General features: G+C 48.2%; 1 protein-coding gene across 1 annotated transcript in view; it reads right to left on the bottom strand.

Moving 5' to 3' along the window:
* The window catches only part of LOC119461631 (proteoglycan 4-like), a 67,618-nt gene extending 59,269 nt beyond the window's left edge, over positions 1-8,349 (bottom strand). The window contains exon 1 of the mRNA XM_037722993.2: positions 7,704-8,349. The gene's annotated coding sequence lies outside the window, so the exon portion shown is untranslated. The remainder of the gene's footprint in view (positions 1-7,703) is intronic.
* Between the last annotated feature and the right edge of the window lie 10,593 nt (positions 8,350-18,942).

Raw genomic sequence — 18,942 nt, 5'->3', positions numbered from 1 at the left:
GAAACCGTCGAGTGAGCGCTCATAACCATAATACTTAACAAACCTAATGTAGCTCGCTTCATCAAGAAAATGACTCATTAAGTTCTCTCTTGCATTTTGTCTTCTTTCCGCTTTGTAGTATAGTGTGCGGCCACCACCAGCCTTTAGCCCTTTACCATTGCAGAGTATACATCATGTTGCTTTAGGTCAAATCTCAGTCAAATCATCTTTTTCTTTCCTCAGACAGTTTCAGGATTGTATTACTCAAATTCACCACACTTTCAGGGCGAAGCCTTCTTGGCCTATTCACTTTACTGTAGCAGCTGCTGGCTGCTGCTGTATTACCAAGTATCCAACTACTAGGGTCACTGGTCATGTGCCACTCGGTAAATGCCCAAATAATTCGGGTATTTGCAACTGCCACGTTCCACTGGGTACACAAATATTTTTGGCCAGTCATCCACAATAGGCACCTTCCATGGGTAAGCGTCCTAGTCGACAAGCAGAACAAAAAAAGAAATAAGGCACAAGAAGCCAGAAGTTATGAAGTCAGAAACAGAAAATTGTAGACGTCGCCTACAATGAAGTGCGCAAAGAGGTGGGCGACAGAAGCAGCCGAATGTGTAGAAAGAAGTGAAGAGAGCAATGTGTGACCCAAGCGTGCACTATGCTAGGACTGTTGAGCTACATAAAAAGAATTGAAGAATGAGATGGGAAAACATTTCAGTAAACATCCCAGAAAGCTTCCCGTGTCAACGACATATATTCGGGTGATTTTTTTGCCCCTCATTCTTAGTCCCTTCTTACTCCACAAGATCATAGCATCATCATCGCCTGACGGGCTATATGTCCCTAGTCCGAGTACTTCTGAAACTAGTTTCCCCAAATGAAAACAAGCTGGCCAACCGTATCTATATACTTATGAAAAAGCAACATGTCGCAGTTTCACCTGAAAGGCGAAGCATCAATTGCGATAGCGAATTTGTAGAGAGCTATACGGAGTAATTATAGTAGCTTTATCAGCTATATAAACTTGGACATGCAGCAGCACCGGAATCACGCAGAACTGTTGTCGACGCCGTCGGCGTTTTGCCCGCGTTCGCACAAAATGCGTGCGGCGTTGGTGACTGTTGCCGGAGCCTCTGATATAAATAGGCACTTGGTGCCGCAGATAAACGTCGCCTCCCTTCCCTCCTCCATTCCCGCCTCCATTCCCCCACGGCCTTTCGCGCGTCGGAAGAAGGCGCGTTTGCTCTACATATATGGTGATTCTAAAGGAGAAAAGAGACGCCTACTTCTGCAGCCCTTAAGGAAGCACGGCGCAGAACGCGCGTTTGTTCTCCACCGTGCGTTCACTCTCCGTGAAAGCGCGCGTCCCTCGCATCCTTTCACTCGCACGTACAGCGTTCGGCGCGCGGCGACGATTTCATCTCCATTGACGTCATACGGAACCTCACGGCGACGGCGACGATGACGGCGACGGCAGAAATCTGCTTTGGAGTGTCCATATAATTGCTATCGCAATAAAACCCGCCGGGGTAGCTTAGTAGATACGGTGTTGCACTACTGAGTCCGAGGACCCGGGTTGCATTCCCACAGCGGCGGTTGCATTTCGACGCGGGCGAAGTGCGTCTCCTTACATAGGCTTAGGCGCACTTAACGTACCTAGGCGCACGTAGGCGCACTCTGAAATTAATACGGAGTTCCCCATTGGTACGTGTCTCGTCCTGGTTTGGGCACCTAATACCCCAGAATCTATTTATTCTTTATTACGTCTCAACAGTATTACGCAACAGTTGAGCGTGTTGTGCAGGACCAGATAGTTCCATTTGTTCCCTTGCTACGCATAGGGTTTCTGGGGCAAGGTATGAGTAAAATTTGCTTCACGGAGGTATGTGCTCTCCACACTGCATCTATGAACAGATGTCAGTCACTCGAGCAAAATTTCACGAAGCCTTCGTTTCAAACTGCTTAGTGCAGTCCAGTGTGAAATTTGCATGCCTAAACGTTGTTTTTCTTTTTCTTTCCAAATTTCCAAAGATTACAGCTACTCTTCTGGACTCTTAGCAAGTATCAGAAACTGTATGCACTTCGAGGATGAAAGGTGCGATTTTATAACCAGCTAGCCCACAATATGCAATCTTTCTATATATTCAATTGCGTTTTTGCGTGCTTCAGCATTTTGCATCTCAGTTAATGCATTATTGCAACAGTATTTTGTCTCTTTGTAAGTCGTCTAGATTTTTTTTCGTTTGTTCATTTCACCGCCTCTACCATTGTAATGTATTTTGTACTTTGAGGAGGAAACAAATGAAATGAAATGAACCATTAAAAAAGAAGGCGCTCTTATGATCTGCCAGCGTGAAAACACAACGTGTTTTGGCCGTACACAAGCCTCTTTCCTTCTCTTCAGCAGCTGAAGTAATATAAGCACCGCCAGAGAATAGAATGGCACAGTTAGTTTCATTGTCGTGTGCGCACTTAAGTGCGAGCTAAGTGCACGTCTACGTTGCAAGGTGACACGGGGAAAACCAAATGCGGCCAGCGCGCCACGTAAATTAATGCCCGTGAACCAATCTTCGTGCGAAGTGGAGAAAGAAATGAGCTGAGAAAATAGTGCCCCAACACCCGCGGGGGAACACGCTGTTGACTGTGGCGCTCCGCGCACGCCATGCTGCCGCATGAGGGCGGTGCAAAAAGGCGAGAATTTATGCACTCCTACCGCATAGAAGCGCCATAGTGAAGTATTTTGGAAATGTACCAGTGAGTGCTAGCGGGACAAACCGACAAAGCTCTCAGACCAGAAACCTGAAAGATGGCGCTGTGATACTTGCAAAATGGCTAGAGCTTTGTCAGCCGGACAAAGACTCCTAGGGTAGACATATGGCCACGGCCCTCTCAATTTGCTTTGAGGTTTGTCAGCATGTCATCATGATCGGTATCGGCAGAAGGTGCAATGCCAACCAAAATAATGGTGCTTTCTGAATGCGTCACTGAGGTTGAGGGAAGTAGAATAGAATTGGCATGATCCCTTGCTCAGGCATGGTCAGATGACGTAAGGCGCATGATCACATGTTCGAAGAAGGCATCTTGCTGAAGCAACACTTTGACAAGGGGACTTGACTTCACCAGGGGGCAAATTAATGCAAGTGGACTTTGTCGAAACTTTTGCTCCAGCGAAATACCTTGTTCTAGCACTTAGACCACTGGATGTGTCCACTTTCCTGTGATTCTCTGTCTTAATATTCACAATTAAAGTGAGCTTTTAGAGACAGGTTACACCGCGAAGTTAAACCACTGTTGTGATTTCGGGGGTCCGAGCGGCCACGAATGTTGCATGGCTGGTGCCGTGCCAAGTGCCGGGAGAAGGAGAAGTCCAGAGAGGTGTGCAAAAAATGATAAGGGTTTTATATAGAAATTACCATGATTCAGAAAACCGGCTCCATATTTCTTGTAGCGAACTAAATGCTAAAGTTTTTGCATGTCCGAGCGTCCCCCACAACACTCAAGCTCCGCGTTTTAGGCCGCTCATTTCCCCCTTTCACTAGTCGAGGAAATTCACTGTGGTTGTTCACGGCCAATCAAAATCGTCGAACCGTTTGAAAAATCTCGCCCATGAAATCGAACCGTTCCGCTCGACTCCGGCTCCAGTGTTGAGCGATCGTCCCCTTATACGAACCAGGTGGGTGGAAGTTGGGAACCAAATGTCAACGCCGTTCCCACAGAAGTTCTCGACGTTGACCCCTTGCTAGAATTAATGGCCTCTCCATGATGGTCAGGTTGTCAGGGTCAGGAGAGTGGCCGTCGCGGTATAGTTAGCGCTTCTAGGGACGGCTGCGGCTGTTGTCTAGAAGTGAACTGCCGTTTATCGACGCGCGAGGGCGATGACCCATTGCAGCCAGGGGTCCCAGAACTCGTCTGGCGCGTCAGCTGTAGGCAGTCGAACAGCCATAGAACGAAACATAATGGCTTGTCCATTAGTCTCAGATGGCGCTGATTTAGTCGCCAGCTCCCTGGCCTCAAGAAAACGACGAAGCGTGAACAGCACTCCACATCTGTACGCCTGCCGGTGAAGCACCCTTTCTCCCGAGGGACCGCCAGGCACAACAGCGCTTAGAAACTGGTTCAGAACAGCAGCTGCAGACAACAAAAAGGCGGTGCTTCGCATCCAAAGTTCAGTATGGCACAGCGTGCTTTGTGAACCGCTCAATCTCCCTACCATGTACCGTATCAACCATCCTGTTACGAGCAGCTATCGACGTCACAGAGTTTGGGTTCACGGATCACAATTAAGAACTACAACGAGGTGACCGTAGTTTAGAACATGTATGCTACAGAAAGCGGAGGATTCTAGAGACGCAGCAATTCGTCACTTGCCTTCAGATCAAGAATAAGGTGAAGGAAAGTGGAGGACAACAACTGAAATGCTGGGACCAATACCGTGACCTGCGTAAGTCACGTGTGTTCTTTGCATTTTAGCTGCACATAAGTGTTTTACGTAAGGACCCTTTGCTATTGCCTCGTCACCTTCACTATTAATATATCCAGCATGGGAATTGTTTAGAATTTTCTGTTGTGAACAATCATAGCGTAAGAGCTTTTTATAAATACGGGCACTTGCACAACCGGCCAATGCGCGAACGGTGAATCAAATTACTTGATTTCAACGGTCCGCAGAAATTGATTCAGGTTCGTGGTCGATGAAGATCGACCAAGCAAGGAGCACACTTTGTAAAGGTTATTTAGCTTTTCCATTCTATCATCCTTTCCCATTAGCCAGTAAGAAACCTCGCCTCAGCTGTGGCCAGTGTTGGCTATTTCGCGAGACAGATATTAAGAGATGGGGGAATCCGAAGGAAGAAAAAAAGTTTAAACATTACACAATATGGACTCGTGGTGCATTTCCAACTTGGTTCACTGGTGATGTACAAATGCCTATTTAGAGTAAAATAAAAGTACTTCGCTTCACATGAACATATAGCAGATTGGACAGGTGAAAGACAGACTTTGTAGTTCGACGATGCTGCTACTAGCACCTGCTCTAACCTTTGAGCAGGTACCTAATACACAAGGCCGTAGGTAATAAAAAAAGTCGGTATACACAAAAAAGCGCTTAGACGACAATTGCTCGCAAGAGAAAGTTCCAGCGAATGCTGATGCTGGACATATTATTAGCGAAGGCAGGTAGCGAATGAAAAAAAAAATCAGCGCCCAAGCACTCCGTATAGATGGTTAACCAGCGAAGCTGAAACGTGAGGCCACGGTTTTTATCACTGGGTTAATGTCGACGGTACATTAGTCTTTCTCAAATATTGGTTATATCTTCCGGTTTCTTAATGAGGTTACACACATGTTCAGTTGCAACGGGGAAAACGACGTCACTGACGGTAAGCCCGCAGTCCGCCGCTGTCGCATTGCCGCTTGGTATTCATCAAAATAAAAATGCTTCAAAATAAATCTGTCCTTCACGTAAGACAATGAATGGCTCAGACCCCCTTAAGCAATGGCTCATACCCCCGTAAACATGGCCTCCGCATTACGACGACAGAAGGGAAGTGAAATGATTAGCGGCAACGGAGCCAGCTGCGCAAGAAGACGACGACGCTCGAGCCATTGCTGATGATGATAGTTCTCGGCGTACAGGCGACAGACGGATGAGTCGGCTAGCCACATACAGTTTCGCTGTAAAGCAGCTCTTACGAATGAAATGATTTGTGCATTCGGCCCCTGAACGGCATTAGGGTCACATTAATGTCGCAATTGGGACACATAAATGCACTAATCCCGCCCGAAGTGCACAGTTGACGCAGGAGGAAGTATTCTCGGCACGAACATCCCAGCCAAGCGTCACAACAAAGGGGAAGCACTGCCCACGTACTGTTGGGCGCCGCGCGACAGTAGACGCCGTGTCAAGGGTACATTGCACCATAAAGAGCGGCGCACGTTATGGTAAGGTATCGCACGTAAGAGGCCAGATCAGACGAAGGCACGGCGCCGTCTCTTTGTCTTATCTGTGGTCATGCGTGGCCCATTTGAGCTACACCTCACGTAAGTCAGTGCTAATCCTCTTCGCAAAGATTTGCAAAGAGGGAAACTGAGTTTTATTTATCTCAAGGCCTAGGAAAGTTAGCACAGCGTTACTCTACAAAAGAGCGCTGAACACGACTAACGCTGGCAATGATTCGGAGACACAGACAGCAGCGGTTCTTGTGACTAGCTCTTTGTTGGTACCTGTCTTGTTCGATGCTTTTTCTCAGAAGTCATGCTTTTGTGTCCATTTTTTTTCTTTAATTACTCTGCAAACCAACGGCCCCGCTAACAGCCAGTGAAGGTTTCGCATCTAAATGCTCTTCTCTACACGCGAGCCACCTGTATAGCAGGACGTGGAAAATGATTTTTATTGAGCGGTATCAACCATCTAGAAATGCGTTCCTTAATATCAAGTTAGGGCTTCATTTCGGATCGTGCAGTTCTTGAGCATGCAGTCAACGCTGGTCATACTTGGTGCTTCGAGTGTTCTGCCTCCATTGGATTGCGGCCCCTGCAGCCGTGAGTCAAATCAGCATTCTCGGGCTCGGCAGTACAACCCCACAAGTCACCACGGTTGGTTGAAAGCGGATAAAGTAGAGCACCAATAACAATTGAAAACATGGTCATACGACCGAGACCTTGACCAGCCGCCGAAGCCCAGTGACTACAGGGCGTTGGGTCGCTATGCTCGAGCTCTCGGGTTCAATCTTGGCGGCGGTGGCCGCATTTCGATGGGGGCGGAATGCAGAAACGCTCGTGTACCGTGCATTTGGTGTACGTTAATTAGCTACACGTAGTCACAATTAGTCCGGAGCCGTGCACTACGGCATGCCTCGTGATCAGATTCCGGTATGAACACGAAAATCTCCTGAATGTATAACTTTTGAATTAACTGACATTACGTCGATCGGCGCCATTCTTTTCAAATCCCGTGTTTAACACAGTGCAACTCGGCGCTCCTCTGCAGAATTTTGTGGGGTTCGTGTTATTCCTGTCAATGTCTACAAGCCCAATTACGGAATTAAATATGCTAAAAACTTGTGATTCCAGTTTAGATGCAACGGGAAGACTAATGTTTCTGCGAACTGCTGCTCTCTGGCGCACTGCAGTGGCTGCACCTCTTCTCTAGCACCTTGGAATAGCCTTGTAAGTGTACCATATACACATATACATTACATAGTCCAGTTTTGGTTTCACTTCAGGGATTCGGGACAGAACCCACTGACGTAAAGTTTTCTCATACTTTCCTATTACAGTACTGTATTACACCTCTCTAGGCATGTTGTTAACTATTGGTAAATAATGCTGACCAGATATGTGGATTTTTATGTCAAAAAGCAAATATATGCGGCACCAAGACACGAAAATGACCTTAATTTAATGACCTTAATTAAGCAGACATATTGCTTAACGTTCCATTTTTACGATCGGTTCCTTGCTCAATGCTGCGATTTTCGGCATTATATTGGAAAACTCAACAACGCTACATAGAAACGGAAAGGTAGTGTTATGTACAGCAACAACATGTAGACAACTTCTAGATCTCTCAACTAGATCCCCACAGCGGTGCTAAGAGCTATCGCACAGCTTCAATGACAAAAAAAAATTAAAATATATACAAAGATTCTACAGGCGCCGCGCAAACGTAGCTAGCTAGAAGCTAAATCCTATACAAGACGTCATTTCTTTCTCACCTGTTAAAAGGATGCCTGTTCGTGGATCTTACTGAGCACCCGTGGCAAAGTGTCTATATCAGGCTGGTAGGAGTTCGAAGAAGAACCTCGACGTGAGTGACCAAGTCGGTGATGGGGTCTTGCAGTACACACCTCACTCCCTCCACGAGCACTTATGGCACCGCGCTGCACTTATGCAAATGTTGCGGCAGCGTCGTCCGCCGATGCCGAGTCGACGTAGCCCTCCGATATTTCCCGCGCTATCCACGGCAACCTAATTGTACGTCCACCTTGCCGAAGAAAGAAAGAAGTTTCGATGTCTTCTTCTTGAATCGGGCTTTTCCGGGTCACGGGGTTGGGGTCGAATCGAATAAGGCGACTGCCGGTGACTGCGATGCCTTCTTCGACGGAGTGCGCTGCGTGGTATGCGGAACGAAGGTGACTACTCTTTACGAAGAACGGAGGACGAGACTGCGCTATGCGTGAGCGTGTACTGCCCTTCTGGCCGATACGTCGAGCAACGCCACTCTGCTGGTTCTGGTTTTGGGCGGGTAAAGGTAGGAGAAGCGTCGGAGGGGCGCGTTTACAGAAGACGCGTCGGCGATGCCCGCCGGCCAGGCTTTGAATGGCGCGCTGCGCGGGGCGATACGCGAAGACGACGGCGGCTTCGGAAGGTGCGGGGGAAAAGCGAGGGAGGTCGCTGTAACGGAGAACTACCGTCGTGAGAGAGGAAGACGAGATCGGCGGGGAGGAAAGTGAGGGAAGGGGGCAAGGCCACTCGACCTCCTCTTCTTATTCCTCCCTGTTTCAGCGGCCGACGTTGCACTCGTTCTGCGCGCGACTCGTTCTTGTCTCTGTGATGTTTTCCTCTTATAAGTTGTTTGTTTTGCTTTTCTATCGCCTCAACTTGCATATCCGACAAGCGGCATGGAGGGTGCTGGTGTTTAGGCGTTGCGGCGAGCCTTCTTTTTGTAGTTTTGGGTGGTTCGCTTCGGACGTTTTCTTTCCCGTGCGCGATGATCTGTCCGTGAAGGGCGAACGTGGACTTCCATTCGACGTTACGTAAAAGGTACGCGCTACGTTCATAGCCTGCGACGTCGCCAGTGAGTTGAGCATCCGGACAATGGAAGGCTGGGTAAAGTTCGATGCCTTGTTGTGCAGGGAAGCCACCGAAGAATAGGCGCACTTTCTGTCTTAGTGATGTCTCATTGCGCTGTATGCGCAAATGCGCACAAGAAGTATAACAAAACATTACTTTTGATCGCTGCAGGCAGGCTGTGCTAGTTTAAAAAAATAATGCGAATTTTACCTAGAATGGCGTTGCCACTTCGCAGAGGCTGTCCACAATAATATTTCCTTACTGTGGACACTGCAGAATTGTACCGGGTATTTAAGGTATCTAGAAAAAAATGCCAATTCAGTTTGTTCCTTCAAAATATATAGGAGAGTGAACGTCTGGGGCTAATAGGACAAACAAGAATAGCAATTAAAAAAGGGACAGCTGACTATTGCGTCTACTGTGGAGAACAACGCGCTCTTTTTTATAAATGCTCGCAGTTTTTTTTAGTGTATTAATTGAATTATTTATGAAGTTGGCCGCCCAGGCCGCCACCCGGCCGACTTATAATGCGTCCTGAGCCACCATCTATACAGAACGTAGTACTATGTACAGCGCATTACTCCATACAGTACTGCATACAGCGCAGTACTGTGAATGTCTTGCAGAGCGCTGAAAATTACAATTATGGATTCTACAAACCAAATTCTATGTATTTTGCGCGGAGGGAAATTAAAAAAAGATAAACAATATATCTTACTCGTCTGAAGTCTGATCACCTCAACTAATTTCTGCTAATCATTTAACTCTTTTTCTGTTATAGATTTATTGCCTAGTTTTAGTATTTATTTGAAATAGTAACCTCCTGTATATACTAAAGCAGCGTTTTTTTTATATTCCTTTGTTGTTTAACCGCGAACAGTCCAATGCACTAGACGGAATGTTGACCTTTGTCAGGAGGCATACGGCGCTCGCCTCCTTTCGGTACATCTCGCTATCATGTTGTATACGTGCCAGAGTAAACTGAAGTTGAAAAAAGAAAATCTGCCTCCATTCCACAGAGTGAAAGTCGATGTACAGCAAAGCTGTTGCGGATGTTAGACAAGTACCGCCGCCCCAGCTCACGTGAGACCACGCTACGGAATCACTACCACCGCAAGCCACGTACGTCACGCACGCATGCGCGTGTAGGGAAATTGCCGCACGCATCCTCATTTTTCTAGGCCGTCTGCCCAGCCCAAGTGCGTTATTCAACTAAGTTAATGTTTAAAAGTAAACTGCGTCATAAAATACGTAGAGTACGACCTACACACAACCTACCGACATGCTGGCAGCGGATTGTAATTCGCATATGCGAAAAAAAAAACCATTATTCTGTTACGCGGAAACTCAAACACAAACCTCCTTTCCACCTGCCGTTCTTTTTTTTTTTTTTGGGGGGGGGGGGGGGGGGTAAGCACGCCATGAAATAGACCGACAAACTGGAGGCTAAAATCCTCGCTGTAAAATGAAGTGCAGTTCAGCAGGCCACATAATAGCGCAATCAAACGATCGCTGCTCCATCAGAGTAACAGAAAGAGAATCAAGGGAAAAGAAACACAGTTGCCGTTTGTGAATGACTGCGTGAAGAGTAAATTTTTTTGGGCGTAGCTTGCAGCCAGCTCACGCAGGAAATGATAAAATCGAGATCTCTGGGAGTGTTCCTCTTCACTCAACGAATCTGAGCAAATTAAGTTGATCACGATGGCCTTAATATTTCTCACCCAACGCAATTCTTACACAGTTCATTGTTTCAAGGCATACATGTACATTGTTTCGCGCCAAGGACTTATGCGGACACCTAGTATCGTATTATTTTCTATATACTGCTCCTAACCCTTGTGGCGACTTTCTTTGCTTTATAAGAACAGTATGTTTTAGAAATGCGGTACTGGAACTGTTGTCTGTACGCGGAACCCTACCCTCTGTTTTCGTTCTTTTGTTGACCCGGCCAATAGTATCCCCTTAATTTGAGTTCACTATATTCAAAAACGCTATTGTATTTGTAATTTGCGTCCTCAGAAGAAACAAAAACAGGACTCTTACTCCTCACTCTTGCTCAAATTGCAGTGGGCACATTCTACCTAACGTCACCAGTGAACATATTTTTCTCTTCCCCTTTCCAGCAAACCATCATGTCTCCTCAGCGCTCGTTACCCTAAGAGGCTATATACCTGGGATATCAAGGGTCTCGAAGTCACTCTGTAAGCATGCATGAACCCCATTCAGAGGTCGCGGTGCGTTTGGGGTAAAGAGAAGCGAGAGAGGGGGCGGGGGAGGGGGAGCGCAGACAGATCAGGTGGCAGAGATCGACGTGGGATGGCAAATAACAGTTCTCGGGGTGGGGGAAGGGTACTTGAGATCTCAGGCCGACAATACGGAGACAATAAGGCCAACTCGCGTCTCCCGAACCTCGTCTGAGCACCGGAAGAGTCTCTTGCGACGAGCACAGTAACGCGCGCCTTGGTCAGTGCAGTTTCCGCAAGGACTCCCACGCTGGACTCGTACGTAAACGCGGTTCCGGAATGTGGCCTGGCAATTGTGCTTTACGTCATTGCAGTTGGGGGCGTACTCTCAGATTCCGGTTTCGTTCGTGGTTATACGCATGGCGCGTGCCATCATCTATACTTCGTGTTACAGACATCCGAAACACCCCTATAGAATGGTCCCCACATCACCTATTGTTCCCACCGGGCAGTGACCCCGCTCACGAGCGACACTCGGTATTTCTTGCAAGCGTGTCCACGCTAGTTGCCTTCGGCCTAGTGATCCTTTCCGAGCTTGTTCGAGGATTCTCCATTGCGCGTTATTGTCCTGCGTTTTTTTTTTTAAGTGTGTCACTCTCAGCGTGTGTCAGGTCATTGTAGCACTGTATGCCACGCGGACCTCTTTGCCTTTTTTTTTACAATTTTCTATAATCTTCCTTGTTTCACAGGCTGTCTCCGCATTATATATGCGAAACATAGGCAGAGAGTAATCATGTTTATTTTTGGCAGGCCAAGGCGCCCCAGGGGAGCCACCGGCGTATGGCGCATATGGCGCGGGAAGTGGGCGAACGAGCCACGTTGATAGCTTGAGACAAACCGTGTGAACGAGGCTGCCCTTGTTCATGTTCGGATCTGTGCTGCTTACAACCACCGCTTGTACAAGAGCTTGTACGCGCGTGTCCACCTGGACTCGTTTAGCAATATTTTCGCAAATATTCTGCTGCGTATTTAATTTTGTGACTTGCTAGGTGCATGCTAACTACGACTGGGAACGCGGAGTTACCGACACACGATAATGATTGAATAATATCGCAGTGACGCGCTCGCTTTCAACGATCATGGAAACCAAAGACTATTGGCAATGTGTTTGCGTAATTGGTTCCGTCGCACGAGCTCGAGGATTTCAATAGTCCTTGTAAGCGAACGTGTCACTGTGGTATAAAGGCCTGGCCACACGAAGTACGGGATGGGCGTCTAGTTACGCGTGCACGTCAGCTTACGGGGCTCTGAGTGCGTACACGGGTGACGAAAGGAAACGCGACTCGAAACGGCGCACGAAGTGGGCCATTCATTGCTCGTAGCACGTTGCTGCTAGATCACCCTCTGCGTAACCATTTCAGTTTGAGGAATGTGTATTACGACTTTCATTATCTTACTTCTTTGTATTTCATTTATCAATTTTAAAGATACTACATTGTTTTCTAATTGGTAAACACAAAAGAGTTGTACGTACACACTCTCAAAGCTAAAACCAACTAGTTTCAGCCCCCGTGCCGGAAGTTTATATGTCGGCGCACAGCTCGCAACTTCCAGTGCGTACGCGCCTATCTTAGATGGGCAGATGTGCACCGCACCTAGCGGATTAAGCTTTGCACCATTTCATTGAAGTTTCTTCCACTTTATGTTGTAGAATAGATAAACAACTTCAGTGCAAGGTGGAGAAAATTGATTGAAGAGTCGTGAAATATGCCATCCATCCGGGGAGAGTAGGAGGGAGGTGGGGGAAAGGGGCATGGGAATTACAATATAATCTTGACAAGCGAACAGTTTTCTCCATTTTTCGCTCTTCAATGTCTTGCAATAGACCACAACTTTTTTTTTTTTTTTTAGAAAAAGTACTACTAAACAAGTAGCGCCTCGGGCTAGTCGGCAACGAATTTATGAACTTCTGAGCGATTGCACTTTCTTCTCCTGCGCCCATTGGTGCGCAAAAAAAGTTAATCAACCCCAAGCACGAAGCCGTGGTTTCAATTCACATTCGCAACTGCAACATCATCGCCAAGTGGAAATGCAAATGCTCTCCTGCAGAATGCTGCAGGTGCACTTTATAAACCCAAGGTGGTCAAAATCGTTCTGAGCCTTCCCCCCCCCCCCCCCCGTGGAATTAGTCCGAGTGTTGCCTGTGAGACTAAGAAAGTCCAGAATTAAATAATAATTAAGCTAATGAACCAACGGCAAGACCGTTGCCCCGGCATGGAGAATAACTTTGACCACCTTGGTTTCGCTAACATGCACCAAATACATATTATGCGAGCGCTCTTCCATTTCGCCCGAATTGAAATGTGGCTATCACAGCCTGGATTAAAATGATCACCTCGAACTTAGCAGCGCAACGCCCCACTGGGCATTGAGAGATTTTCTTTAAGTGTGTCGCATGCTGTGACTTCGCTCTTGTTCCGCGATTCTCGTCTTCGAAAGCGTGCAATGGAGCCTATTTACCCCTGCGCCTTGCTTTGGTATTGTTCTGTAGAGGAATAAATTATGTGGATCGAATCGACGTAAGCGAAGCTTTCTCTGTTGTTTGCTCCGATTGACGATAATTAGCGGCAATGCTGTCCTCCAACGAATGTTTCATTTTTTCAGCGTTCAATGCAATACGAGAGTGGTGAGTTGATGGTGAATGTTACCTTGCGTGCACCACTGCTGTTTTTCTTCATAGTACACAGAACACACTACGAAGCGTGTTTGCTTGAGGCGTTGCTGTGCGCCATTGTTCATAACCTCCCAGAAGGTTACTACTGCAATTCCTTCACAAGGCACATCGCAGCGGGGCAGAAGCGTTAAAGTTTACTTGAATTATGGGACTGCATGTGCCAAAACCACAATCGGATTATGAGGAACGCCGTAGTGTCAGACTATGGATTAATTTTTACCTCCTCTTATTCTTTGACGAGCACCAAAACCTATGTACACGAGCTTTTTTGTATTTAGCCGGTGCTTTAATGCGGCTTTGAGTCTGCACACCATGCATCAGTTGTCCGCTTGACAAATTTGCATAGTGTTTATTTTTCAGAAATAGCAGAAACGTACCGGTACTGTGCCTTGAACTTAAACGTATTCAGTTCGTCTGCAGCCGCTGTCGTGTAGTAGGGTGCCTCGCGGCGCGCGCATCGAGGCACGCTAGTAGTAGCGTTTCCCCGCCTTTTCACGTCGCGTTTTCCATCTCCCGCCCTCACCCCATGTATGCGAGCGAAGAGTGCCACGTGTTTCGTGGCTGTGTTGGTTCTACCCATTCTCTGCGCCCCCCCCCCCCCCCCCCCGCTCTTCTCTACCATTCCATGTACCTCTCCTCTGGACGGTCGTACGTTAGTAGAAAGTTAAGCGCTGCAGTTTTTGCAATGCGTCTGAGGGGGTTCACGGATAATGACAGCCGTCAAGAGGGTATTGTGACGACGCCCAGGGGTGCTCAAGAGGGCATTGTGCACATTGGACACGGTGCAAAGGTGCAAACGAGTTTATCTGGTCGCTACCCTCTCTCCCACGCTCCTGCCTCCAACCCACTCCACGAGTGCAAGTAAGCAGCAGCAGCAGCGCAAAACTCGAAGGAATAAGAAAGCTTCGCTTTAAAGGAGTACTGACACAAAAATTTGAAGTCGTGATAACTTGCGATATCGATTTCGATGGACACGCACACATCGTCTACAATATATCAGCGGCGAATATAGCTTAGAGCATATTTAAAATCAATATGAAAGTACGTGCGCGCAACCAACCGCAAAGCGCAGCACTTCGCGACATTGACACCAAACTGGGATTGTAAACAAACGAGAAAACGCTACGTCACGAGTGTGCGCTGCCGTCAGGGTGGGGCGGGCAAGCAAGTTTCTGGCCCCTCTGATCGTCCCGCTGCTTTTTTTTTTCCTACCTGGTCGAGACACTGGCCTCTTTCGCCACTGACGGCTGCACAAAAATCGACTTGATTTGTTTCTGACACGAGATAACTCTTAGAGTAAAGTGACCTCGAAAGTGAACATATTATAAAACGTTGTGCGATATAGTAAATCGTTGGCGCGATTTTGGCTCCGCAAGCGGTCAGCACAGCCACCGCAGCAATCGTCTCTACGAAGCGGGTCACCTTGCTAATGTGTTTTCTTATCGCTACCAACGCCGAAACTAACTGTCAGTTGTGAGCGTCGCAAATGTGCAGACGCAATTATGTTGACTAATATAGGTGCTTTATTACGAGCTGCGGACGCATCAAGGGCCGTCGGCCCCGGATCCGACGGCCAGCGAGATAGACCTATACCGTTTCCAGCGATCGACAGCTCGCCAGGCATGCTTAGGGAGTCTACATGCTGCTCCCAATAGGCATGCTCGTTCGCTACCATCGGCGTCGATATGCGGCAGAAGTGGTCCCAGTTCGTGTGCGCTACTGGATGCTTAGAATGGACCCCGTTGAAGAGCCAAGGTAAGTACACCTGGTAGCGAAGCTTCCATAGAAGCCCATACGTTCAAAACATGCATGGCGGTTCACCGGCAGTTCATGGAGCTTAGCGCCATCTGTGTGAGGAGGAAACACTTCCGGCGGAAAAAATAATAATGTGACGCCATATCCGTTAAAAACATAAGTGACATCGTTTTGTTCTCAAAGGCGCGAAATTTGTTTTCGGGGTCCTGTCGTTACAGCTGTATATTCAAATGCCCGCCATTCGACGTGATGGGCGTTTCTAGCTACTAATGAACAATGTTAATGAACAATGAGCTATGAACAATGAGTTAATTAACAATGAAACGGCACGCGTCACCAAATTCAGACAAACGTCTACATGCAAAGCAACACAACATGTGAGGGGGGCGTATTGTAAAAGGTGAACTTTACGAGTGCCCCTTTCTGGCAAATTCAAGAGCTGCATTGCATTGCAAGTGATAGCGGCGTCAATGCCCGCCGCTATTCGGTGGATGCTCTTACGGCGGCCGCTGAAAAAAGGTATTTATTGCTAATGATCAAGTAAAATTAAGTTGTGATTCTCTCGCCATGCGTATATAAAATTGATCAGGGATTTTATTTTCGTTGAATGAATTTAACTGTGTAGTCGCTTTAATTAAAAAGCGCTTTTTTTCTTTCGCGATGTTTGTTCCCTCCAAACATAGTCGCGCTTCAATGGCTGCTCCCATAACCACCCTTGCTGATGTCGGTGACATTTCGTTCTGAACCGCTTTTCGCCCCAAGCTTCGCGACCATTTGGATCGAACTTAGAAGAGCAGCCAGATTTGCTCGCTTCATTTCGAGGCGCGCTGAGCTTAGAGCAGCCTGATGATCTTCCACCAAGACTACGTCTCAAGCCTGATGCCGCGCCGACTTTTACTTCGCTTTGTGTCCTGCTCCGGAATATGCTTCATACCCAAAGCGCCCTCGACGAGTGGTTCGTACTACTGGTTGGGGTGTGTATACGCATATTTAGTTAGCTCTTGCTGGCCGCACTTTTCGAGTCGCCGCTTTCAAGTGGATCGAATCAAAAGTGGTTGGCCACGTTTGCCTGGGAACACCTTCCACGCTTCCCTCGGCGAGTATATCCACCCAAGTGCTACTTCAACCTCCAAGCCACCAAGGTATGCCGTCGATGTTTCTTTGGTAGTAGAATTGCCTGCCGTGACTACCACAACGACCGCACTGTCCGTTGACACCACCCCTGGTTCCTCGGGCAGCTGGACAGGCAGCCTGGCGGAGATGAAGCGCTGCGACTTCCAGCAGCCGGCTGTCGTGGAAATACCGGCGTTTCGCGGCTTTCGAGACGGCGCCATTCTTTGGGTTCGCAATATCAATGCCGTGGGTCACCGTCATGCCTGGCCAGACCGCAAAATATGGCTGGCTGCAGTGAAACGACTTTGCAGGGCCGCGAAGGCACGGGACAACTACGAAGGCATCAAGCAGCGGTCCTGGCCTGCATGGAGCGCAGCTCTCATAGATGCTTTCGGCCGGCTTACTCAGGCCTGCAACGACTCCGGTCAGCACTACTCTGCGGCCGGAGCTCCCGAGGAACACCACCTTGACACGGCAGTGGTGCCCAGCAACGCCTGGACAGAGAGGTGCGCAAGCTGCCCCACCGTGAACACCGCCTCACCGGGTGTCGCCGCCGGGCGGTGGGAAACGGTGGGAAGCCCATGGCGACCACCGCTTCTCCTTTGGCATGACCGTCTACACCAGCCGAGGTGCCCCACGAAGCTCGGGAACAGCACCATCTTGCCGCTGCAGCTGCACCCAACGTTTTGGCCAGCAGGCTCGCGACCTGCCCCGCTGTTTATATACCCCGGTTGCGAGCTACTTTTCTCGCCATGGGTCGTGGGCTCTGCTTCGGCATTCTGCGCCGCACCAGCACTACCAGAGCCTTAGATGACATCCCATACAGTGCAGCTGGCGACACAATCTCCAAGCTCCACAAAAGAACCACATCTCATGACTTCAAAACAGCCATTGGCTGAATTCGGATACCAAGAGAAACAGCAAGAGACTCACAAGAGACCAGACGCGCAAGATACCACCGTTTTCGGTGCAGAGACAACTGTTTTGAGCCTTAAACGACGCGCAACTCCTACTTTTGCGACGCACATCGCAGGCCAGGTATGTCCTTCCGATGGCACGGCTTCTGACAAGGACAGTTCGGTTGCACGCGACTTTCTGCCGAGACTTGCCAGGTCGAGCACCTCGGAGTGCCTTCGACCGGCAGCCGCAACCCTGCGCAAGCGCAAGTCGCGTCGCGCACCGGCATGGAAAGTCGCCCTGTCATTGCCTCCGACAGCTGGTACACCAACCCGACGCACTACAAGTGACCGCGACCAGGGCAGCCGTCCCCGTTTAGCGAGACAGGCGGCTTTTCAGTGTCCGAGACCACCTGCCATGTTTTACCAAATTCGACTAGATAATCATCGGCCAGACATGCGACCCGAGCGCAACACTCAGGCTACCGTAAATCAGTGCCGACCCCCAAAGAAGCTGGTTGAGCACAGGACGGCCCTAACGATGACGAATCCCATTCCGAAGTCTTGTCGATTATGGATTTCCATCACCAGCGCGCCTTCACAACCACCGGAGCTATCTTCCGCAGCGTGGCCGAGTGTAAGGAAGGGAAAGACGCACTGGGCCATGCGCGCTCGGACAGCGCGCGCGGGCAGAGAGGGAAGACGACGAGGCAGAGAATAGAACAGTCGGTCCAGTGAACAGGTGTTTTATTTTATCCAGTGTGGCCAATCCCCCTCGTGGGTACGAGCCATGTTTTGAGGCAACAACAACAACAACAACCACAACAGGTGTTGTCTCTGTTCTCTCCTTTACAATATATACATGGTGGTTCAGCGAACACTGTAAAAAATTTTTAAAGGTTGCCCGTGGACTATAGCACAATTACAATTCATAATGTGGTCTACTCGAAGAGGCAGCCATTACGTGAACAAAAAATTGAAATGCATAATTGACTAATTAATAAAACTCGCTTATTAAGGTTTTAACTAATTGCCTTACGGCCCATATCAAAATTTACAAATTCTAGTCGGGGAGATCGCAATGCGGATCCACTTGGAACGAATTCTGAATATGATGCCAGTTTCGGCATATTAATTTCCGAAATTTGCGGAGAAGTGCATTGGCGTTCCATTTGCCTCTTTTCTGTTCCTTTTTTTTTCTTTTCTTGCACTTACTTTGAGCTTCTTCGACTTGTTCGATTGTGCATGCAGCATCCTGCACTCTTGTGTTTTAGTTAAACTCCTCTGTTTTGTGGTCCTTGCTCTTCACTCCAAGTGAAATCCCAAGGGGAGATTATTTCCAAAGTAGTACTTTCTTTGCTTCTTCTTTACGGTTTGGCGTTTGTCGTTGTTTCTTGGCTTAATATACTTGCGGAGATATATTAATAAATATAAACAACTTGGGTCACTGCGATAGCTGCCATCTTGCCGAGCAGAGAAG

The sequence above is a fragment of the Dermacentor silvarum genome, chromosome 8 (genome assembly GCF_013339745.2).
Source record: "Dermacentor silvarum isolate Dsil-2018 chromosome 8, BIME_Dsil_1.4, whole genome shotgun sequence".
Classification (NCBI taxonomy): domain Eukaryota; kingdom Metazoa; phylum Arthropoda; class Arachnida; order Ixodida; family Ixodidae; genus Dermacentor; species Dermacentor silvarum.
The sequence above is the reverse complement of the archived record's forward strand: the minus strand, read 5'-3'. Positions and strand labels throughout refer to the sequence as shown.